The 25,323-nt window shown below is 33.3% G+C and overlaps 1 protein-coding gene across 1 annotated transcript in view; it reads left to right on the top strand.

Moving 5' to 3' along the window:
- Positions 1-4,353: 4,353 nt before the first annotated feature.
- LOC6039615 (mucin-19) overlaps positions 4,354-25,323 on the top strand; it is a 193,634-nt gene continuing 172,664 nt past the window's right edge. The window contains exon 1 of the mRNA XM_038250259.1: positions 4,354-4,874. The gene's annotated coding sequence lies outside the window, so the exon portion shown is untranslated. The remainder of the gene's footprint in view (positions 4,875-25,323) is intronic.

The raw sequence follows: 25,323 nt of genomic DNA, 5'->3' as shown, positions 1-25,323 counted from the left end.
TCGTAGCTTTTTCTTTGACTTGGCTTTACAAAAAGTTTGATTTGTTTTAATATTGTTAGTAGTATGCAATTTTGGATGTAATTTTTTGTTGCCCCCTGATTTTTCGGGCAAACTTCGAAGGGAGGATCGACAAAAACTTTAAATAAAATTTTTACCAGCCTTACTTATTCACACTAAACTTTGAATTAATTCGAATTATACGGCAAATGATACAGTCATTCCACATATTCGGAACACTTTTGTGATAATTTGTCAAAAGCATGCCAAATGCATCTTTTCTGTATTTTTAGGACCTTTATTTGGACATTCTTTTGCTATTTCATTAATATAAGCAGTACTTTTAAAACAAAAAACTGCATTTCGAGACTATTTTATTCAGAGCAGCAAAACGCTGCTTCCAAATTGCCTGTTCCATAATTGTGGGATGTTATTGTGCCTCCCACAATTGTGGAACACCTGAATTTAACTGATATTTTCACAAAAAAGTTAGCAGACCATTCATAAAACATTACTAAGCATGAGTTTTACTGGTTTCCGAATGTGAAGTCATTATTTTTATAAAAATATGTACCCTGGAGCGATAAAAAGATTGTTTACATCGTTAGAAAAAAGTGTTCCGAATTTGTAGATTTCAAGGGTCGAAGTTTTTCTTCAAAAACTTGATATAAAACGATAAAATTTGCAGTTGTTCGATACAGCATTCGAAAGATCGCAAAAACAGCTGTCAAATGAAGGTAAAAGCGAAACATTATGTTCAATTATCGATTTTCTATGATTTTTTGAATATTGGTCGATCTGTAAACTGTTCCTAATATGAGGGATGACTGTATACAAATATTTAAAAAAAAATTAAGATTGTCATTATGTTTAGTCTTCCAGCAGATTGTTTGCTATAGTTTTTTAATTTCAGGCTTATTTAATGAAAATAAATTTTACTAGAAAATCACATCACATTATATTGTTTTATTAAAATACAATTGAAAAACAGTCTATATGAAACTTATATCTTCTTACTGTGTATTACGCTTTCTAAAGCAACAAAATTATTACAGAAAAAAAATATCTGGAAACATCACAACTTGTTATGATACTTTTATGTTTTTGTATGATATTTTTCGCCCTATATTTTTCCAGGAAAAAAATGAACTGGTCGGGATAATTTTATGTTTATGGATGATATTTTTCCGCACCATAGCATGATAATTTGAAGTTTCCAACACGAACTCAAGTTGATAATTTTTTGATATGCGTAGAGTAAATTATGTTCGCGTTTATGTTTGATTAACTCTTAACTGGAAGTTAACAGGTACTTGACATGTTTGTGTTTTTGCGAACATGACAAGTTTGCAGGAAGATGTAACTTTCTGCCCGGGGCTTGTTTATTTGCATCTTGCTGTAAACTCCTCGAGTTATGACGACTTTTGAAACCGACTGCGTATCATGGAAAGTATATTCCATGATCATACTGCATTATCTACAGTTGATATTGAGCTGTTAGTGGTAGTTTTTTTGGACTTAGCAAAAATTTCGAAAATTAAATTTTTTTCAAAAATTTTACCCGAACATCATGAAATGATTATTTTGACTTTGTTTCAAATTTATGCTGGACTTGGCAAAATTTGCATTCACTGACCGAATTTTCAATTTCCGATACTTAGAATAATTTTCATGAGCTGATATTTTAAAGTTTGATTTTATTTATGCTGGACTTTGAAATTTTTGCGTATATTTTTTAATTCTTTACTTTTTACAGAAAAAGCATTTTTTTGGGACTTAGAAAATTTTCGGGAGTTTGGAAACATGATAAATTATTTTGATGTTTATTTTTGCTTTGAACCAAAATTTCGGAAAAATCGACGAATTTACAGGACATTTTTGTCCGATTTTAACAAAAACATCAGTTTGTTCCTAAAATAATGTCCCTAACAAAACTTCTTCATTGAAATTTTGAAATTCGAAAGTTGGTTTTTAATAATTATTGATATACCCCCTACAAAAATCGTTCCGGCACTTAGAAAATTTACGGGATCCGTATCACGACAAGATTTTCGGTAGAATTTATATGATTTTTTGGACTTAGCAAAATTTTGGCTTTTGGCCAGTAAAATTTCGGAAAAAATGGAAGAAATTACAGGATATTTTCGTCCGATTTTTACAAAAAACATCAGTTTGTTCCTAAAATAATGTCCCTAACAAAACGTCTTCATTGAAATTTTGAAATTCGAAAGTTGGTTTTTAATAATTATTGATATACCCCCTACAAAAATCGTTCCGGCACTTAGAAAATTTACGGGATCAGTATCACGATAAGATTTTTGGTAGAATTTTTTAGATTTTCAGGACTTTGCGAAATTTTTGCTCTCAGCCAGTTGAATATTTTTCAACATTTTGAAAAATTATTTTGATAAGAATTATTACCAGGCTTTTTGGAATTTTACTGTGGATTTTTGGACTTATGCAATTTTAGGAATATTTTCATAAACTGTTATTTTTAATTAAAAAAAATGAAATATAAAGACTTTGGATTTTTCGTGATTTGGAAAATTATTATGACATTTTGGCAATTTTTTAATGAGTTTTTAAAGTAAAATAATTTTTCAACTTTGAAAAATCTTGTTTTGATGTAAGTGCGTATATTACTGCAATATTACTCATATTTGTGAAGAGGAAGAAGGGGGGGGGGGTCTGAATTGTGGCGGGGTGCATTAAAAACCAATAAAATTATTTTTGGGATCAAAATCTACTTTATGAACTTGGTATGATTTTTGGAAGATTTCAGTTGTTTGCTACTATAAACTCAACTTGATGTGGCATTGTTGGTCAAATAAACTCAACAAGATTTTTCGCAGATACGCCTCGAACAATTTATGTTCGTGGCCATGTTCGGTTATCTCTTAACCATACCCTGGGGTGAACTTGACTTGTTCGTGTTTTTACGAACATGGGTAGATTTTTCCAAGATGTAACTTTCTGCCCGGGGAGCCACTTGTGAATTTTTTTTATGGATTAAAAAGTAACTAGCCTCCAAGGTTACTGTTTTCGAGACGTGTAACAATTAATTTCATCGAATTTTTCGCATTCTATTAACTACTTCTACAAAAACAGTGAAGTTTTAAAAAATATCCCGATTCTGAAAATGCTTCAATTGTAGGAGTTTTTGGAGCCTACAATGATTCAAGGAAAAAAAATAATGCAACAAATTGACTTTAACAGATGCCCTGATATGACTTTTAACAGTATAGAGCCGTTGGGCACTCTTAAGAACCATCGACAAAGGTTTTAAGTTATTAATTTATTTAGACCGAATCACTCAAAATGATAACCCAAATTGCATTTTTCTCTAAAATGACTAATTCTATAAAAATTTATGAACTTTTCCGATTGGGCGTATTTAAGAGGGACTTCTGACGATGCTTTTGGCACAGAGTTGGATATTTTAAACTGTTCCGTTTTTAAGATACAAGGTATGAAATTAAGGTAAATTTTGTTACAAAAATACATCCATTATTGTAGCCCACCAATACCCAATTTTGGCGAACTGCAAAAAACTGTTATGAAAATATCTTCAAAACATACTAAACTAACACCATGATACATAACAAAATCAGTTTGTTAAATACATTTTAGAATAGAACAATTTTACTGTGAAAAAATGAACATGTCGCATTTTTTATGGGCCATATTGGAGATGAGGGATAGTTTGAGGAAAGGATGCATTTCTTATTCGAGTTTTTTTTATTACATTCATTCGAATAGCTATACTTAGGGGAAGCGTCCTCATCAACCTCGCAACCCACCACTGCTGATCGTCGCGTCTTATCCCAGTTTCAGCCAATTCTTGACTGGCTAGCGATTTCCAATGCTCGCATGCTTCGATGAACCCTTTTCGCAACACTTTTGTTCTCTCTCTCTCTCTCACGCTTCGCCAATTCTCGCTCTTCCCTAATTCTTTCGTTCTCTCCGCTCTCCTCACTTGCGAGAATGTTGTTGCTGTTGCCCCGGTGATGATCGCGATCGTGAACTTGACCATCGTCGCGCGCCTTCTCCCCGCTGGGAGAGTTTGGGGTTGCGCGCAAATCCGGGACTTTCTGCCAATTTTGGACTCTTCTCTCATTCGCCTCTCCAGGGAATGCTCGTGACTCGATCGCAACGGTTTCTTGTGTACCCGAAGAAGGTTGCTGGGGCTGTTGTTGTTGGCGTTGTTCTTGTAGCGTTCGACAGGCCGCCCAAAGGTATGATGATGATCTAGCCAGCGCGCTGGACAAGTTCTCTTCGGATGTTCGGGAAGAGTCGTCGCCGTCGTTGAAAGGTATATAAGTAACCGCTGTAATCAGCGCTCAGCCAATACTTTGTAACCGTCTGCGCCGCGATGCGGAAGAGTCCTTCCCGGCAGAAGAAGCAAGTGTGAAGTCGGAGTTTCGTGCTGGTGATCCCGAGAGTTCCCCAGGACTCTTTCCCAGGGAAGAAGGTCCACCCCCCTGGACTCTTTTGGTGAAATTCAAAGAGGAAAAAAAAAGTGAATGTTTCCGAGAAGTGCAGTGAAAAGCGGAGACCAAGCAAATTAGGACCCTTTGGTCAGATTCAATAAAGCAAACAACAACTCTCTGTTTTGGGGGCAAATTGATCTTGACTTGGAGGAGAGGGTGCACAATTGGAAACAACCTTGGAAGTGAATGTGCTTTGATTAAACGGCCAAAGGAAGATACTTGAGTGCAACAAGTCCCTGGGGAAAAAATTGCACCGTAACGGAGCTCGAAAAAAGGGAGGCTATTTTTGGAACAGCGACAGTGACTAGTGCGGAGATCGGGAGTTCTGGTGACTTCAAGTGGGAGGAATTTTTCGGAAGGAAAAATAAGGCGCGGATATTTAGTAAGGTAAGTGAAGGCGAACTGGTTGAACAATTATTTGTTGAAATATGAAATTTTCATATTGGCTGTACTCAATATGTTTAAACATTGAATTAAACTGTTTTAAAAAGTTTTCGTTTCTTATTGTGAAAACTGAAGAATTTTTTAAGGAAATGGTAAAAAGATTAATTAATACAAAGGCTGATAAAAATATTTTAAAACAATCTTCTCGTTCTCCAAAATCGGTCCGAAAAATCAGATTTTTTTTTCAAATAAGTTAAAAATTTCAACTAATTTCCCCACAATGCAATTTCAAATTCATTCTTTGCGTTTAGAATCATTTTTAGAATGATTGGGTTACTTCAAGAAAGTTTTGATTTATTTTTTTTTAATTTCAATGTACAGTACCGACAAAAGTTTTTTAACGCCATTTTTTTTTTGTTTTCGTCAAATCTTACATTTTCTAAAAACTAATGATTGCAAAACAACTCTGGAGTTTTTTTTCCAGGTTTTGCTTTTTGGGTGTTTTTGAAACCGCCTTGAGTCAGGAGTTTTAAAAAACACCCAAAAAGCGAAAAAAAGAAAATTTGGTTTATTCGACCTTTTCAAATAAAAAACTCCACAACTAAACTAGTGTAAAATGCATTGTTATTTAAATTTTTATTTCAAAGTATATACACCTTTTTTTCAGAAAATTTCAAAATTTCGCCTAAATTTTGAGCTGTTTGAGCATTAAAATTAAACATAGAAAAATGTAAATAACGCAATGAAGGTAAACCACTGAGAGTTTTGTTGAAATTTTAACTTCATTAAGCATAAAAATTCCAAATTAAATTCATTTCGTGAATTTAAACATAAAATTAATTTTAAAATAACATCAACTAAAACTTTAAAAAATTATCGACACTAAAAATGGATTTTATTTTAAAAAAAATGTGAGGTTAATATTACTAAAATTGTCATAAAGTGATTTTTGAGCAATTCTCTGAGATTTCGGTCATTTGATTTTTTCTGTATTTTTGAACCCGACTGAAACTTTTTTGGTGCCTTCGGTATGCCCAAAGAAGCCATTTTGCATCATTAGTTTATCCATATAATTTTCTATACAAATTTGGTAGCTGTCCATGCAAAAACGATACATGATAATTCAAAAATCAGTATCTTTTGAAGGATTTTTTTGATCGATTTGGTGTCTTCGGCAAAGTTGTAGGTATGGATATGGACTACACTGAAAAAAAATGAAGCACAGTAAAATTTTTTTGGTGATTTTTTATTTCACTTTTTGTCACTTAAACTTGTTTGCAAAAAACACTATTTTTTTATTTTTTTATATATTTAAGAGGACATCAAATGCCAACTTTTCAGACATTTTCAGAATGGGCTAAACATCTTTGACCGAGTTATGATTTTTTAAATCAATACCATTTTTTCAAGAAATCGAAACATTGATCGCAATTTTTTTTCAATTTCATTTTTCTATATAGGTATGAATATGGATCTTTTAGAGAAAAATATTTCCAAAAAAAATAAATCGAGACTGACATTTCAAAAGGGCGGATTATTGAATGATTGGTCTTTTTGAAATGTTAGTCTTGATTCAAAATTTTTGAAAATATTTTTTTCGAAAAAATCGGAAAATTTCACGGATGTTTCATATTTGAACATTGTAAATCGGACTATTAGTTGCTGAGACTAAGAAAACATAAATTTTCCTGTTTTTTAACCTTTGCATGACAATATCTCAGCAACTAAGGGTCGTATCAACAAAGTCCGCAAAAGCAAAATATAGAGAATTTTCTCAGCTTTTCAAAAATATTTTTTTTCAAAAGTGGGCAAACATGGGCACTACTTTTAAAAAATCAATAACTGCGACTATTTTGAAAAAATAGATAAAAATGGCTATAACTTGAAAACGACGATTTTGATTGCAAAATCAATTTTACGTAAAAAAATAAGTTGAAAAATTTTTACGACCAATATTTCGATTTTTTTAAAAAAATGTATTGATTCAATAAATCATAACTCGGTCAAAGATTTTTTGCCCATTCTAGAAATTTTTGAAAAGTTGGCATTTGTTGTCCCCTAAAACATATCAAAAAATAATAAAAATAAAAATAGTGTTTTTTTGCAAATCAAGTTTAAGTGACAAAAAGTGAAATTAAAAATCATCAAAATTTGTTTACCGTGTATCATTTTTTTTCAGTGTAGTCCATATCCATACCTACAACTTTGAAGACACCAAATCGATCCAAAATTCCTTCAAAAGATACAGATTTTTGAATTCTTACATATCATTTTTGACAACTGCCAAATTTGTATGGAAAATTATATGGACAAACTAATGATGCAAAATGGCTTCTTTGGGCATACCGAAGGCACCAAAAAAGTTTAAGCCGGATTAATAAATACAAAAATTAAAATTGAAGAAAAAAGACCTTATCCGTAGAGAACTGCTCTTTTACATTATTATAGTTGAATTAAATATCAATAAATTTTTGAAAACAAAATATTTTCTTTATTGAAAATCTTTTTTCAATCTGTTTTCCTAAAATTTATAATTTTCTAAACAAAACCCAAAAGTGCCTTATTTCATGAAATGCTAACAACTTAAAACAATGCATTCTTAATATTTTATAATCGATTTAACATGTTTGTTAAGTGAGTATTTCAGTTTGATGCATTAATTCAGTTTGATGCATTAATTCCTAATTAATTAATTAGGCAAAATGTGGAGGGAGAAAAAAAAATTGCACTGTCCCCTTTTGCACTCCCCTTTTGTCTTTTGCTTTTTTAACTTTCTTTTTTAATTCTGTAGTGATGAAATGAATTAACCACTTCAAGCATGATTGAAAAAAATAAAAAAATAGTTTGAAGTTTTGGGAAATGTCTCCACACAGTACCTACCGCAAAAACATTATTTTCGGAAAAAAATCGCCTTTTTTTGAAAACCAATAATTCCAAAACGACTGTACTGATGAAATGCATTTTACATGTTTTTCATTGAAATTTTGAAACCATGGCTAGCTGTTTAATTTTTTTTGTCCATAAACTTGAATTTATGAAAACACTAAAGTAAAATGCCTTTTCCATATCTATGGTCTAAAAATTCAAAATTTCCAAAATTTCCAAAAGTGTCCTATTTGATTTAAATACAAAAATAAACGTGAATAAATGTTTTTTTTATCATTTTGTAAGATTTTGTTTTTCAGGGAGGGAGGAACAGAAACTTAAAATAAAATTGCAATGGCTTTATCAGCAAAAAAACAGTGCTGACAAAATCATTATAACACTTATATGAGTACTTAAAATTTGACTTTTCACAGTCATTTTCACTTCTTACAATCAAACAGTAAGCCATCGCCAAAAAAAAACAACTCAAGTGATAAACGAAAATCATCCTTTCCTCAATTTCGGCCCACGAAAAACCACAAAAATAAATGAGATTCCTGCGCTTGCTCCTCCTCCGACGACCAGGCACTCAATCCGGAAAATTGAAATCACTTTGCTTCTCGTTATTCGACACCCGTTTTTTTGCCGTGCGTGTTCGTGTGCATCCAGCCATGAAATCCCCTGTTATCGAATTAAATCTTTAACACAACTGACGTTTACCATAATTGCACATAACATAATTTCACTCAAGCCTGATGGGGTCCACTTTTTTACTCTTTCACTCTTTTTTCTGATTTTCGGCAACATAACACGAGAAAGCAAAAAAAAACGCTGCAGAAAGATGAGCATAAATTAGGCGAACCAACCACTGCCACCGATGTCGGTGGTAAAGGATATGTTTGTAAGCGATCCCCCCCCCCCTTCTCATTTGACGGGAAAGGTGAAATTTTGCGGGGAGGTCTCGGGAAAATGTAAATCAATCATAATTATATCAATTTGGGCACCGCCCAAACCACCGTCAGTCAGGTGAGCTTGGTGTGATTGACAGAGGTGGGAATTTTGCCAAGAATCAATCACTCACGATCACTTGCTTAGTTTTTGACAATTTTGCATCTGATTAGGGAAAGAAAACGAAAACAATTTTAAAATTTCTATCAAAAAATTTAGTAGCTACACTCTCAAAAGGGAGTTCTCAATTCACTCATGAGTTCATGTTCATTCAATTGAATAAGAACGCCAGCTCTCAATGCCTCACTTTTTGACCTTCACAGATCCCCGACATTCGTTTTCAATCCAGAGATATTAAATAAATACCGAAAAAGAAGTTTCAATATTGTCGTGCTATCGTGCGACAACTGTCCAAAGGGATTTCAGGCCAGAACACGTTTGACACACGTACATGCCCGACTACCGTACCCATTTGAAATTATAACTCGGGACTCCGGCGACCAAATTCGACCAAACTTCGGGACAATGCTCAGAATGGTCAACCAAACAAAACGTGTTTGTTATTGTTTACATTGCGTGCTCTAGTTTTTGTTTATTCAAGGTCACGCGTTTTTTTCGGAACGTCAAAATGGTGGCCGATAATGCAATTTGTAAATGTGATTAGAAAATTTACGACTTTCGTGAATGTAAAAAAACCATTTATCTCCTTAAATTATCAAATTCAATGTGAGAAAAACCTCAAGTTTTTCACACCCCTGGCCACGCAGCATCCAAAAATGTAATAACCACGATTCCGAGGAAAAAAAACAGCCCCACCAGAAGCCGAAGTAAATTTAATGTGGTTCACTTAACTTTGAGTGGTTCGCGTGTGCCCTCCATCAAACGAACGGGTTCTGCCTGCCAAAACCTGTCCCTTCTGGGGTAGCAATTTCGGGCCAAGGACCCTGCAACGGGAACCACCTCGAGCCTGGAACATCGGGCCGAAAATATTTACAACAGGTACTGTTCGGTTAATGACGGGTTTGGGGCTCGGAACGTTATTTGTTGCGGTTTTGAAACCAGAATGTGCACTGGAAATGAAGTACTTTTATTGCTTTTCTTTTTTGATAAATACATCGAAATTTCAAAGAATGATTTTCCACTATGGTTTAAAAACTTTAAACTAAACCCAATATATCGTCGCTGTCGTGCTACCTTATCGCAGGTTTTTTTTTCAATTTCAACCCTGAGATATTCAATAAACCCGAAAAAACTCATTCCGCGCATTTTTGTCACTTTTTATATGGAGGAAGTTTCAATCTTGTTTTGCTATCTTGACACACCTTGAAAATTGATGTTAGTGCGACAACTGGTCAAAGGGATTTCAGGTCAGAACGCATTTGACACACGTACATGCCCGAGAACTGTAACAATTTGTAATTATTACTTGGGACTCCGGCAAATAAACCTGCAGTTGCCATAACTGGTTACCTTAAAGCGACTTTGAAACCATACTTTGAAGATAACTCCGACCTTGGATGCAGGATATAACGTCAACGACGACTTCAGCTCTCCAAAAATACTCGACTTCACAGATTCCGACTCCAAGTAAAAGATGCTGAAAATTAGCAGAAATCGATTCCCTGAGGGAATATAACAAAATTTAATAAAAAATCAACATTCAAAATAATTTTATCAAAATTTTGTCATAGTTCTAGCCAATTTTAGCAAAGTTGCTTAGGGGGTAAATAAAATTATTCAAAAAAATCAATTATCAAAATTTCAACTTTTTACAATAATTTTAGCTTAAAAAATGACCCCAACGAAATTGGACAAACTTATCCCAAAGATCTTAATATGTAACAAAAGAAAAAATAATAACAGATTGTGTTATGGACACTTAAAAACATTTCCATTTGTGCGATTGTGCGATGTTATTTTAAAAGACAGAATACCAAACGAATAACAAGTTTTTTTTATTAGGAGAGTTTTTAAATGTATAACATTTCCTCTTATTAGCGTGTTATTTAAAATTTTCAATATAATATCACTTCAATACCAAATCTTGTTATTTATCAGATACTGTTATTAATTTTTCTTCATGAAGTTGAAATTCAGGATAAAATAAAAACCCGAGCAAACGGAAATAACGTGGGAATAACATTTTTTGAAATTTGGAAATACCAGGCCAATAAAATTTTATGTTCTTTGTAACACAAATTGTTATTCTTCGTTATGATTTTTTGTTATTGGATTGTTATTGTAATAACAGGCTAATAAAATTTTTAGTTATTCTTCGAACAAATCTTTGTTATTATTTTTTGTTATTTTAACAACTAATACAATCATCCTAATAACAGTTGTAGGTATTCTTCCATAACAAAAAATGTTATTCCAAAGTTGTTTTGGCTGTCAACCAATATCAGACCAATAACAAATTTTGTTATGATAACATAAACTGTTATTAAACCCTTACGCAAAAATGGATTTTTCAAGAAGATTCCATAACACTTTTTGTTATTTTAACAATATTTGTTATTGAAATGGCATGAATTTTGTTATTACCGTCTGCCCGGGAACACTTTTTGTTATTTTAACAGGACTTGTTATTAAAAAAATATTAATTTTGTTATTACCGTCTGCCCAAGATAAGAAAATAAGATAGATAAGAAAAAAGATTCTTCGAACATTTTATTGCTAATTTTTTTTGGTAATTTTGAAAACTAATCCTATCATCCTAATAACAGTTTTTTCCATAACAGAAAATGTAATTTAAAAGTTGTTTTGGCTTTCAACCAGTATCAGACCAATAACAAATTTTGTTGTGAAAACATAAACAGTTATTTAAATTTTCTGCAAAAGAGCAATTCCAGCACAAATCAGGAATTTTTCTGATACTTTTGTACCCGACCCTCTCCGATTTCAATGAAACTTTGTAGACATGTTATCCTAGGCCTAACATTTGAGAAGGGCGTAAGGTATTTAAATATTTTTGTATTCTGTAATTTAAAAATTACTGTATCTCGAAGCCGTTGCATCGTATCAAAAAGTAGTCAAAGACAAACTTGTAGAAAATTGGACGGGCTTTCTGAAAAAAATACACTGAAACAAAAATACACGCCACATCTATGAGAATTTTTGATTTTGAAATTTTGAAATTTGAAGGTGATGTCACGATTTTTTTTTCGTTCAAAATTTTTGAGGAAATAGCCTAAGATGTTACTAAAAGACTGACGAAAAATGCAGGATGGTATGTATCTCCTAAAAAAATACAAAAACCATTTACTAAAACTGTTTTTTTTGAAAAGTGGTCTAAACGTCAAAATTTTTAAAAACCGGTAGTGGGAATCGATTCCCCAGATCATTTTACATCAAAGTCTGCATATTGACCATTGTCTTATATGTCCAATCCTTGGGAAGATACAGCGGTTTTAAAAATAAAAATGTTGAAAAAACGGGATTTTTTGTGGTTTTTGACATTTTCTATATGACAGACTTGGTTTTTCAGTCTCGTAAATATTTTTACCAGAAAGCTCGTCCAATTTCCCATAAGTTTTCTTTTGACAGCTTTTTGATTTATATCGTTTTTATATTTACGTAATCAAATTTACTATCCTGGTTTCTACCACACTGAAAAAAATATTCTATTTTCAGTTATAAGCAATGTAATTAAGCTTATATCTGTAAGCCCTTACATCCAATTGAAATGCTATCAAAGACAAACTTATAGGAAATTGGACGAGCTTTCCGTTAAAAATATTTACGAGACTGAAAAACCAAGTCTGTCATATAGAAATTGTCAAAAACCACAAAAAATCCCGTTTTTTTTCAACATTTTTATTTTTAAAACCGCTGTATCTTCCCAAGGATTGGACATAGGACAATGATCAATACGGAGACTTTTATGTAAAATTGTCTGGAAAATCGATTCCCACTACCGGTTTTTAAAAATTTTAACGTTTAGACCACTTTTAAAAAAAAAAACAGTTTTAGTAAATGATTTTTGTATTTTTTTAGGAGAGACATACCATCCTGCATTTTTCGTCAGTCTTTTAGTAACATCTTAGGCTATTTCCTCAAAAAATTTTAACGAAAAAAAAAATCGTGACATCATCTTCAAATTTAAGTTTTAGACTTCAAAATCAAAAAATCTCATAGATGTGGCGTGTATTTTTGTTTCAGTGTATTTTTTTCAGAAAGCCCGTCCAATTTCCTTCAAATTTGTCTTTGACCACTTTTTGATACGATGCAACGGCTTCGAGATACAGTAATTTTTAAATTACAGAATACAAAAATATTTAAATACCTTACGCCCTTCTCAAATGTTAGGCCTAGGATAACATGTCTACAAAGTTTCATTGAAATCGGAGAGGGTCGGGTACAAAAGTATCAGAAAAATTCCTGATTTGTGCTGGAATTGCTCAAAAATGGATTGTTTCAGAAGATTCCATAACATTTTCGGCTATTTTCACAATACTTGTTATTGAAATAACATGAATGTTGTTATTGCCGTCTGCCCGGGATGTTAAACCTGGGTAATTCTCCGCCAACTCACACAGCAGTTGCCCCGACCCCCCCTTCGATTTGCGTAAATCTTTGTCCTAAGGGTTACTTTTATCCCTGATCACGAATCCGAGGTCCGTTTTTTGATATCTCGTGACGGAGGGGCGGTACGACCCCTTCAATTTTTGAACATGTGGAAAAAGAGGTGTTTTTCAATAATTTGCAGCCTGAAATGGTGATGAGATAGAAATTTGGTGTCAAAGGAACATTTTTTGTAAAATTGGACACCCGATTTTATGGCGTACTCAGAATTCCGAAAAACGACGTATTTTTCATCGAATAAAACACTATTTTTTTAAACTCTGCCATTTTCTGTTACTTGACTGTAAAAAAATTTGAAACATGGCATTTTATGGGAAATTTGATGTTCTTTTCTAATCTACATTGACTCAGAAGGGTAATTTATTCATTAAGAACATTTTTCATTTAAAAATGTCGTGTTTTTTCTTACTTTGCCGGGTTTACAATTACAAAAATTTTGATATATAGACATAAGGGGTTTGCTTATAAATATCACGAGTTATCGCGATTTACTAAAAAAAAGTTATGAAAAAGTTACTTTTTGCGTTTCTCTTTGTTTCGTAATCCGTGTCTGTCGCGAGTGACCGCGAACGGCCATGACGTCCAACTTCTTCAAAACTTTGTTTTTTTTTCGTAAAATCGCGATAACTCGTGATTTTTATAAGCAAACCCCTTATGCTTCTATATCAAAATTTTTGTAATTTTCTGCTCTACATTTTTGTAGAACATTGTTAAACTCTTAAAAATAACCCTGCAAAGTTAGAAAAAACACGAAATTTTAAAATGAAAAATTTTGTTTTAAATGAAAAAATGACCCTTCTGGGTCAATGTAGATTCGAAAAGTACATTAAATTTCCCATAAAATGACATGTTCCAAAATTTTTTACAGTCGAGTAACGGAAAATGGGAGAATTTTCAAATCTTTTTTAGTGTTTTTTTCGATGAAAACTATATTTTTTCGGAATTCTGAGTATGCTATCAAATCGGGCGTCTAATTTTACATAAAAGTCCCTTTGACACCAAATTTCTATCTCATCACCGTTTCAGGCTGCAAATTATTAAAAAACACCTCTTTTTTCGCATGTTCAAAAATGGAAGGGGTTGTACCGCCCCTCCATCACGAGGTATCAAAAAACGGACTTCGGATTCGTGATCAGGGACAAAAGTTATCCCTTAGGACAAAGTTTCACGCAAATCGTAGAGGGGTCGGGACAACTTGTCTAGATTTTGTGTGAGTTGGTAAAGAATTACCCAACTAAAATAACAATTTTAAGTTGCATTTTTGGCAAGGAAAATCAACTTCCTTGCAAAAAATCTCGGACCTGAAATTCAAGAGCTGACGCATTTTCGAAAGAAGGAGAGTGCGGACTCACTTATGAATCACATAAATCTTCTTTTTGCACATCCCCACACCCTTCTCCACAAGTATGATGACATTTTTTTTCCTCCCGCTCACTTTGTTCTGTTCTGCTCCTTTCTTCAAAACTTCACCAAGAACGCTTGAGAGAACATTTTAATTGATTTTTCAAGTAGATTTACACGCAAAGAATGTGCAAGGTGTGTGGAGAAGAAAAAAACACGCAAAGATGGTGCGCTGCTGATTACACACACACACACGACTCACCTCACGCGGGTCAGGTGAATCAGGTGAAAGGAATGACATGACGGCACACATCTTCCATTCCCCGTCGTGGCTTTTGTGTGCGGAGGTTGGAGAACCGATCGTCGCAAAACAAGGAACAACCTTCCTCCGTTCGAAGGCATCGTCATTGCGCCAACAGCTCTCGAAACCAACGCAGCATAAAATTCTTTATTTAGGAGCTGTTAATCAGCGGTACCAAACAAAAACGGTGTTCAAATGTGTTAAGTTAGTGGAAATTTAATTAGCATTGACAGCGAGCAAATTCGCCACGATTTGTTTTGGAGCGAATTAACTACCCCGCGAGGTGTTTGTTTTACGAGGTCCTCATCAAAAGTGGATGTTATCTGATTTGTTGCGGAACCAAATTGCAACCTTCGCAAGTGTTAATAAATTTGGGAGATTTGCTTTGTTTGATATAAAGAGGCAACATATTTGATTATGCTGCAAGAAAAAAAATGTGCAACAAACTCACTCACAGTGTTTGAGGGATCAACGAACGTTGTATGTCTCGTGACAAACTTCATTAGACTAAAATTCAAAGAAATTTTGTCACAAGTGCAGGCTGCGGCAAGAATCGGATCAAACAACTTTTTGTATGACAAGTGTCAACATTGCACGGGTTTAACTGAATGACTTCGGATTGAAGTTGAATTTTGGGAACTGAAGCTGATGCTCAACAAGTTAGGAATGGAAAGGTTAACAAAAGTTAACAAGTGCAACTATTCACAAAATATAAGCACACGTTTTTTATTTGTCGATAGTTAAATTATGTCGATGCAGATCCCGAGCAGACGGAAATAACTTGGGAAGGTCAGTTATTGATATTGTGAGAAGATCGAAATATGTTATTGGGATGATCGGATTAGTTGTTAAAATAACAAAAATCAATAACAAAGATTTGTTCGAAGAATAACTTAAACTGTTATTATGTTGTTATTGCAATAACAAACCAATAACACAGAAGGAATCATGAAGGAATAACAAGATTTGTTATTTTGTGCGGAGAGGTGGAGCAGCATAATAACAAAAATGTTATTGAACTGGTATGTCTCCATAACAAAAAAGTTATTGTTTTGGTTTATTTGTAATTTGCAAATAAACCTGCAGTTGCCATAACTCCTCTGTACTAGTCAGGGCTGCAGAGTCGGGTACCTCCAAGCGACTTTGAATCCATACTTTGAAGACAACTCCGACTCTGGATGCAGGATATGACGTCAACGACGACTTTAGCTCTCCAAAATACCCGACTTCACAGATTCCGACTCCAAGTAAAAGTTGCTGAAAATTAGATGAATCCGATGCAGTCTCCGAGGTCACACTCCAGCTCGAACTTCAACGTCAGCTCCGACTTCCTGGCTCTGTGAAAATAATAACAGTTTTTGTTATTCACACTTCAAAAATTCCCAATAAATAAATCAATTCCGTTAGGGAATATAACAAAATAAAAAAAGAACTCTCAAAAGTTAATTTATCGGATTAATTTTAGCTTGAAACCCCATTTCATGACCAAAATAATGATCCCGACGAAATTGGTAAAAATTATCCCATAGTTCTAGCCAATTTTAGCAAAGTCCCTTAGGGGGTATATCAAATAATTAAAAAAATCAACTTTCAAAATTTCAACTTTTTAGAATAATTTTAGCATAAGGACCCCATTTCATGACCAAAATAATGACCCTGACGAAATTGGTCAAAATTATCCCATAGTTCTAGCCAATTTTAACAAAGTCCCTTAGGGGTATATCAAATAATTAAAAAATCATCTTTCAAAATTTCAACTTTTAGAATAATTTTAGCTTAAGGACCCCATTTCATGGCCAAAATAATGACCCCGACGAAATTGGTAAAAATTATCCCATAGTTCTAGCCAATTTTAGCAAAGTCCCTTAGGGGGTATATCAAATAATTAAAAAATCAACTTTCAAAATTTCAACTTTTTAGAATAATTTTAGCTTAAGGACCCCATTTCATGGCCAAAATAATGACCCTGACGAAATTGGTCAAAATTATCCCATAGTTCTAGCCAATTTTAACAAAGTCCCTTAGGGGGTATATCAAATAATTAAAAAATCAACTTTCAAAATTTCAACTTTTTAGAATAATTTTAGCTTAAGGACCCCATTTCATGACCAAAATAATGACCCTGACGAAATTGGTCAAAATTATCCCATAGTTCTAGCCAATTTTAACAAAGTCCCTTAGGGGGTATATCAAATAATTAAAAAAATCATCTTTCAAAATTTCAACTTTTTAGAATAATTTTAGCTTAAGGACCCCATTTCATGGCCAAAATAATGACCCCGACGAAATTGGTCAAAATCATCCCATAGTTCTAACCATTTTAAACAAAGTCCTTTAGGGGGTATATCAAATAATTTAAAAAATCAACTTTCAAAATTTCAACTTTTTAGAATAATTTTAGCTTAAGGACCCCATTTCATGACCAAAATAATGATCCCGACGAAATTGGTAAAAATTATCCCATAGTTCTAGCCAATTTTAGCAAAGTCCCTTAGGGGGTATATCAAATAATTAAAAAAATCAACTTTCAAAATTTCAACTTTTTAGAATAATTTTAGCTTAAGGACCCCATTTCATGGCCAAAATAATGACCCTGACGAAATTGGTCAAAATTATCCCATAGTTCTAGCCAATTTTAACAAAGTCCCTTAGGGGTATATCAAATAATAAAAAAATCAACTTTCAAAATTTCAACTTTTAGAATAATTTTAGCTTAAGGACCCCATTTCATGGCCAAAATAATGACCCCGACGAAATTGGTAAAAATTATCCCATAGTTCTAGCCAATTTTAGCAATGTCCCTTAGGGGTATATCAAATAATTTAAAAATCAACTTCCAAAATTTCAACTTTTAGAATAATTTTAGCTTAAGGACCCCATTTCAAAAGCTTGACCCCATCGGGGTCAAAATATTGACCCCGACGAAATTAGACAAAATTATCCCAAAGATCTAAACATATTTAACAAAAGAAAAAATAATAACAGATTGTGTTATGGACACTTAGAAACTTTTCCATTTGTGCGATTTGTGGTAATTTTATTTCTAAGTCAGTATACCGAACGAATAACAAATTTTGTTATTAGGAGAGTTTTTGAAATGTATAACATTTCCTCTTATTGGCGTGTTATTAAACATTTTCAATATAATATCACTTCAATACCAAATTTTGTTATTTTATCAGAAACTGTTATTATTTTTTCTTCTTGAAGTTGAACTTCAGGTTAAAATAATAACACTTTTTGTTATTTTAACAGGATTTGTTATTGAAATATTATCAATTTTGTTATTACCGTCTGCCCGGGATATCTTTTAAAGTGTTTGTCTCTCGGCACTGGCGAGATGGGGGAGGAGAAAAAAAAGTACAAATATCAGGCCAAAATTTCAACGTTTCAAAGCGAGTCATACATTTCCATCTTATCCAACGAGGTTCGGTGATGGATGAATACTACGAGTGATGAAAAAATCAAGTTTTGCAACGAGTTCCATACAACGTTTTTTTTTTTTGCAATTCCGAAAAACACTCTTTGAATAGAGTTATAGAGCAATTCTCTGAGATTTCGGTCATTCGATTTTTTTTGTATTTTTTAATCCGGTTGAAACTTTTTTGGTGCCTTCGGTATGCCCAAAGAAGCCATTTTGCATCATTAGTTTGTCCATATAATTTTCCATACAAATTTGGCAGCTGTCCATACAAAAATGATATGTGAAAATTCAAAAATCTGTATCTTTTGAAGGAATTTTTTGATCGATTTGGTGTCTTCAAAGTTGTAGGTATGGATATGGACTACACTGGAAAAATAAAATTATACACGGTAAAATTTTTTTTGTGATTTTTAATTTCACTTTTTGTCACTAAAACTTGATTTGCAAAAAAACACTATTTTTATTTTTTTATTTTTTGATATGTTTTAGAGGACATAAAATGCCAACTTTTCAGAAATTTCCAGAATGGGCAAAAAATCTTTGACCGAGTTATGACTTTTTGAATCAATACAGATTTTTTCAAAAAATCGAAATATTGGTCGCAAAAATTTTTCAACTGCATTTTTCGATGTAAAATCGAATTTGCAATCAAAAAGTACTTTAGTAAATTTTTGATAAAGTGCACCGTTTCCAAGTTATAACCATTTTTAGGTAACTTTTTTGAAAATAGTCGCAGTTTTTCATTTTTTGAAAATAGTGCCCATGTTTGCCCACTATTGAAAAAAATATTTTTGAAAAGCTGAGATAATTCTCTATATTTTGCTTTTTCGGACTTTGTTGAAACGACCCTTAGTTGCTGAGATATTGCCATGCAAAGGTTAAAAAACAGGAAAATTGATGTTTTCAAGATTACGCCCATTTGAAATGTTAGTCTTGATTTAAATTTTTCGAAAATATTTTTTTCGAAAAGACCGGAAAATTTCACGAATGTTTCATGTTTTAACATTTTAAATCGGACCTATAGTTGCTGTGATATCGACATTAGAAAATGGTGGGTTGTTTGGGTGAGACTTAGAAAACATCAATTTTCCTGTTTTTTAACCTTTGCATGGCAATATCTCAGCAACTAAGGATCGTATCAACAAAGTCCGAAAAAGCAAAGATAGAGAATTTTCTCAGCTTTTCAAAAATATTTCAGAAGTGTGCAAACATGGGCACTATTTCTAAAAAATAAATAACTGCGACTATTTTGAAAAAAGTTACATAAAAATGGCTTTAACTTGAAAACGGTGCACTTCATCAAAATTTCACTAGAGTACTTTTTGATTGCAAATTCGATTTTACATCGAAAAATAAAGTTGAAAAATTTTTGCGACCAATATTTCGATTTTTTGAAAAAATCTGTATTGATTCAAAAAATCATAACTCGGTCAAAGATTTTTTGCCCATTCTGGAAATTTCTGAAAAGTTGGCATTTGATGTCCTCTGAAACATATCAAAAAATAAAAAAAATTAAAATAGTGTTTTTTTGCAAATCAAGTTTTAGTGACAAAAAGTTAAATTAAAAATCACCAATTTTTTTTTACCGTGTATCATTTTTTTTAGTGTAGTCCATATCCATACCTACAACTTTGCCAAAGACACCAAATCGATCAAAAAATTCCTTCAAAAGATACAGATTTTTGAATTTTCACATATCATTTTTGTATGGACAGCTGCCAAATTTGTATGGAAAATTATATGGACAAACTAATGATGCAAAATGGTTTCTTTGGGCATACCGAAGGCACCAAAAAGTTTCAACCGGATTAAAAATACAAAAATTAAAATTAAAGATAAAAGACCGATTCCGTAGAGAACTGCTCTATAGCACAATTGTCTGAACATTGAGTCAATGAATCGTTTAAAAAATGGAAATGTATAACTTTCCAAACAAGTGCTGAAAAGTTCATCTTTTCAGCATCCATTTCAGTGCTGAAAAGTAGAACTTTTCAGCATTTGTTTTGAAAAGGGTAACTATTCGATTCTGTTATTTTTGGCTCAGAAAAGTAGGCTGTTTCATCGTTAAAGAATGACAGTAAAAGTATGTAGTTTTACGACGGAATGGCAAACATTTTTTTTTTTTGCGGATAAAAAACCTTTTTTGCAGTTCAGTCGTGAAACTACATACCTTTCTTGTCGTTCTAGAATGCCAAAAAGCCTATTAGTCTCTACTTAACATAAAAGATTCGAATGGAATTTTTTCAAAAAGTAATGCTTTTCGAACTTTGATTTGATTCCATTGGTGGATTTACTTGGACAATTCCATTCAAAAGATGTTTTTTTTTAATTAAAAAAAAAAAGATGCCTGTAACTCGTTGCGAAACTTTTTTATTTTTTTTTTCAGCACTCGTATTTATCAAACTCGGATAAAAGTACGACTCGTGCTGAAAACGATCTTCTTTTTGCAACATGTTGCATAAACTACTATTGCGCGGTACTGTACATCAAAAATTTACTAGAACTCATAATATTTTGAAATTTACGTTTTTCAAAAAATCATATCTCCGAGCCCTTTATTTTCCTTAGCTGTTTTAGACACAAAAGATAGGCGACGAGGGGGGGAGGGGGAAGCAAAAAAACTTGATAAATATTTGCAACATTTGTAATTTTTTTTTTTTTAATTACAGTTCTTGCTTAAAAACTCTCACCCAAACAGACGCATTTTATCATGCAAAAAAAAAATCGATTACCGGAAACCCCTTACAAACCTTATGATTATTGAACCTTTGATGATTAAGATGATTCGTGGTGGAGGGCAAGCGTGGTTGCCTCTCACCCAGTCGGCTTGGGTTCGATCCCAGACGGTCCCGGTGGCATTTTTCGAGACGAGATTTTTCTGATCACGCCTTCCGTCGGACGGGGAAGTAAATGTTGGCCCCGGTCTAACCTAGAGGGTTAGGTCGTAAGCTCAGTCCAGGTCTCGGTGGAGTCGCTGGTAGTAGGCAGTTGGATTCACAATCCATAGTTCGTCAGTTCGAATCGCGGGGTGGATGGATGCTAAGGGGTAAAAAGAGGTTTGCAATTGCCTCAACAATCAAGCCTTCGGACACCTAGTAGGAATCTCGCAATCAAGAACGCCAATGCCATGCTGTAGAGTGAATAATTTAGATTTCTTAATCATTTATATCCAGATTTACAATTTTATTTATTTCATACCTTGACGAAACTGAAGCGTTTACTGGCATCAACCTCAAAATTGTCTAGTTGTGTAATTGAATCGGAACTGATAATATTTCAAAATATTTTGAAAAGGGTTTACAAAAAATACAAAACTTATTACATTTAAACACTAGTCAACTGTTCAGAACTCATGATCTATTTCCCAAGTAACATTTTTTTCCAGGAGTTCTACAAGAGCTCTTCAAGATAGCTACAGCATAGCAGTTTGGACCGCGGTAGGATAAAATTCTCTTCAAAACTTCTTCAGGAGTTTGGAAGAGTACTTGAAGAGAGTTTTATCCTACTGCGGTCCAAACTGCTATGCTGTAGCTATCTTGAAGAGCTCTTGTAGAACTCCTGGAAAAAAATATTACTTGGGTTTGATTACTAAATCTAAAATTAATGCGTACACGGAGAAAAAAAGAGTTCCCAAAATCGTGAACAAGCGTTGATGAAAATGGGAACCACGAACAAAGTGTTCAAATCCCATGGTACGATTTCCAAAAACGTACCATGGAATTTGAACACTTTGTTCGTGGTTCCCATTTTCATGAACGCTTGTTCACGATTTTGAGAACTATTTTTTCCGTGTAGAAACATCAATATTTCAAACTTTGGGGTTCACGAGAAAATAACCCAAGTATGTTGGTTATATTTAAACATTCAAAAATTCATTGGAGTATTTCATATGGTTAAATGGAAGTGAGCAAGCAATTTATTTTAGTACAACAGGTCACAAAAATGTTTCCAGTGTTCACCACTTGCTATGACTTTCAATGAGCGTTCACGTTCCCACGAAACTGCACTTGCAGTTCGACCAAACAACTCAATTTAATTCCGGAAGCATTAACAATCTCGGGGCAAAAATTTAGAATTTTATTGCATGCAAAGACGCACGGGGAATTAATTTGGCACCGCGTGTAACTTGACCATAAACAAATATCTTAACTGATTCGGCCAACACACTTGCAGCAAAAAGTTTCCAGTGTCAAGTTTATGGTTCATCGACCATCTTAATTAGTGAATAACGCACGAACGCACGTTTTACGCCGTGTTCAAACTAACGCAACGGAAATGATTCAACCGGTTGCGTTTGATGTTTCATCTCCACACTCGATGATGGCTCTCGGTATGGTTCTGAAGGGCAGCTTTGGCATGCTCCAGTTCACCCATTGACCGCGGTGGATTTAGGCCGTGACTTGGCAAGATTTTCCCCAGCCGGGTTCATCCCAGGATAAGCGGTTGATTTTTGGGGCTTTTGACTAGTAGAAACAAGCTTTATCCGTCGACGTGCCTTCCGAGCTGCTTACTGACAAATTTGTGTGACGTCACCCCTGACATTGCTCCCACGGTTGACCGCACAGATTGTCCACCAACGATACGGTCCCCAGACTCTCGTTCAACCCCACTATAGTCGCCTAATGTGTTTCTGACTTTTGTGGCCATTTAACGACCCATCAAGATTAAGCTCCCTGACGGACGGCGATGCAAAGCTCCGGCTGAAATTCCACACAAAATTCAATCTAACCCGCCAAAGTGCGTAGTAAAATTAAGCTGTTTAATTTTCGACCAGGGAATCAAAAATTAATCCGGACTAATTAAAATTTGCAGTGTCGTGGGTCGTCAGGGTTTGGGGGACAATTTTCCGCTGCTGACTCGTCGTCGTCGTCTCTTAAACAATTGGCCACCGGGAAATTTGAATATTTGTGCTCTCCTCATCAACTATTCACGCACCACCGGGGACCAGACTGAACTGTGCGAGCGTAAATCACATTAAATGATAGGTTAAGTGTTTGCACGGGGAGATTCACGGCGGTGGTGCTTCACGGCAGTGCGCCGCAATTAGTCCTTTGTTCTAAAGAGTTTGGCACGCGTGCTGGAACTCCCAGGGGTGGTTCGTAAAAATATTCATGCAATAGTATTAAATTAACAAGAAGTGTGTCGCTAATTAATTTTGAAGATTTTGATTAAGAACATATTAAAATTTAATTTCAAGCTATTGTTTTAAATTTTGAATAAAAATTATTCTACTCTTCAATCGTAAGTTAGCAAAACAAGAGATACTGCATTATTATTATTTTTTAATAGGGGCAGTTTTTTACGAAATCGGTCTTTTTTCTTTGATTCAGCTGAAGCTTTTTTGGTGCCTTTGGTATGCCCAAAGAAGCCATTTTGCATCATTAGTTTGTCCATATAATTTTCCATATACATTTGGCAGCTGTCCATGCAAAAAACATACATGAAAATTAAAAAAAATAGTGTATTTTTGAATCAATACTGATTTTTTCAAAAAAATCATAATATTTTTAGGTAATTTGTTTGAAAAAAAGTCGCAGTTTTACATTTATTAAAATTAGTGCCCATGTTTGCTACATTTGAAAAAAAAATGAAGAGCTGAAAATTCTCTATACATTGCTTTTGTGAACTTTGTTGAAACGACCCTTAGTTGCTGAGATATCGCCATGCAAAGATTTTAGAAACAGTAAAATTGATGTTTTCTAAGCTTCACCCAAACAACCCACCATTTTATAATGTCGATATCGCAGCAACTAATGGTCCGATTTTCAATGTTAAAATATGAAAAATGTGTGAAATTTTCCGATCTGTTCGAAAACAATATTTTCATTTTTTTTAATCAAGACTAAAAAAAGGGACAAATATTCAATATTACGCCCTTTTGAAACGTTAGTCTTGATTTAAAATGTTCAAAAATATAGTTTTAGGAAAGATTGGAAAATTTCACGAATGTTTCATATTGAAAATCGGACCATGAGTTGCTCAGATATCGACATCAGAAAATAGTGGGTTGATTGGGTGAGACTTGGAAAACATCAATTTTCCTGTTTTTAAATCTTTGCATGGCAATATCTCAGCAACTAAGGACCGTATCAACAAAGTTCAAAAAGGCAAAATGTAGAGAATTTTCTCAGGTCTTAATTTTTTTTCAAGGGTGGGCAAACATGGATACTTATTTTAAAAAATGAATACCTGCGACTATTTTCAAAATGTTACCTAAAAATGACTATAATTTGAAAACAGAGCACTTTACCAAAATTTCACTGGAATACTTTTTGATTGCAAATTCGATTTTACATCGAAAAATGAAGTTGAATTTTTTTGTGAAAAAAGTCTGAAAAGTTGGCATTTGATGTCCCCTAAAACATATAAAAAAATAATAGAAATAGAGTTTTTTGCCAATCAAGTTTTAATGTCAAAAATTGAAATAAAAAATCACCGATTTTTTTTACCGTGTATCATTTTTTTCAGGGCAGTCTTTATCCATGCCTATAACATTGCCGAAGACACCAAATCGATCAAAAAATTCCTTCAAAAGATACAGATTTTCAAATTTTCATAAATCACTTTTGAATGAACAGCTGCCAAATTTGTATGAAAAATTATATGGACAAACTAATGATGCAAAATGGATTTTTTAAGCATATCAAAGCCAACAAAAAAATTTCAGCCGAATTAAAAAAAAACAAAAAAAAACGATTGACCGAAATCTAAGAGAATTGCTCATGTGTAAAACGTGCATCTATCTATCCTCTTTATATTTTTTCTTAAAATCTCTGTTTTGTTTAGATTTCCTATGTACTTCAGATCGTAAATTTTTGCTAATTTTTAAACAAATGAATGAAAAAAGAATATTGTTCTTAAGTGCAATCATGATGTTTCGAACAATCCAAAATTAAACGAACTGATTTTTTTTAAGCTGATTATCAAAATGATAAGAAAATTTTTAATAAGTTGGTTCAAAATTGCAAGTTTTATTTGCATGATAAAAA

The sequence above is a fragment of the Culex quinquefasciatus genome, chromosome 1 (assembly GCF_015732765.1).
Source record: "Culex quinquefasciatus strain JHB chromosome 1, VPISU_Cqui_1.0_pri_paternal, whole genome shotgun sequence".
Classification (NCBI taxonomy): domain Eukaryota; kingdom Metazoa; phylum Arthropoda; class Insecta; order Diptera; family Culicidae; genus Culex; species Culex quinquefasciatus.
This window is presented reverse-complemented; position numbering and strand designations above follow the sequence as displayed.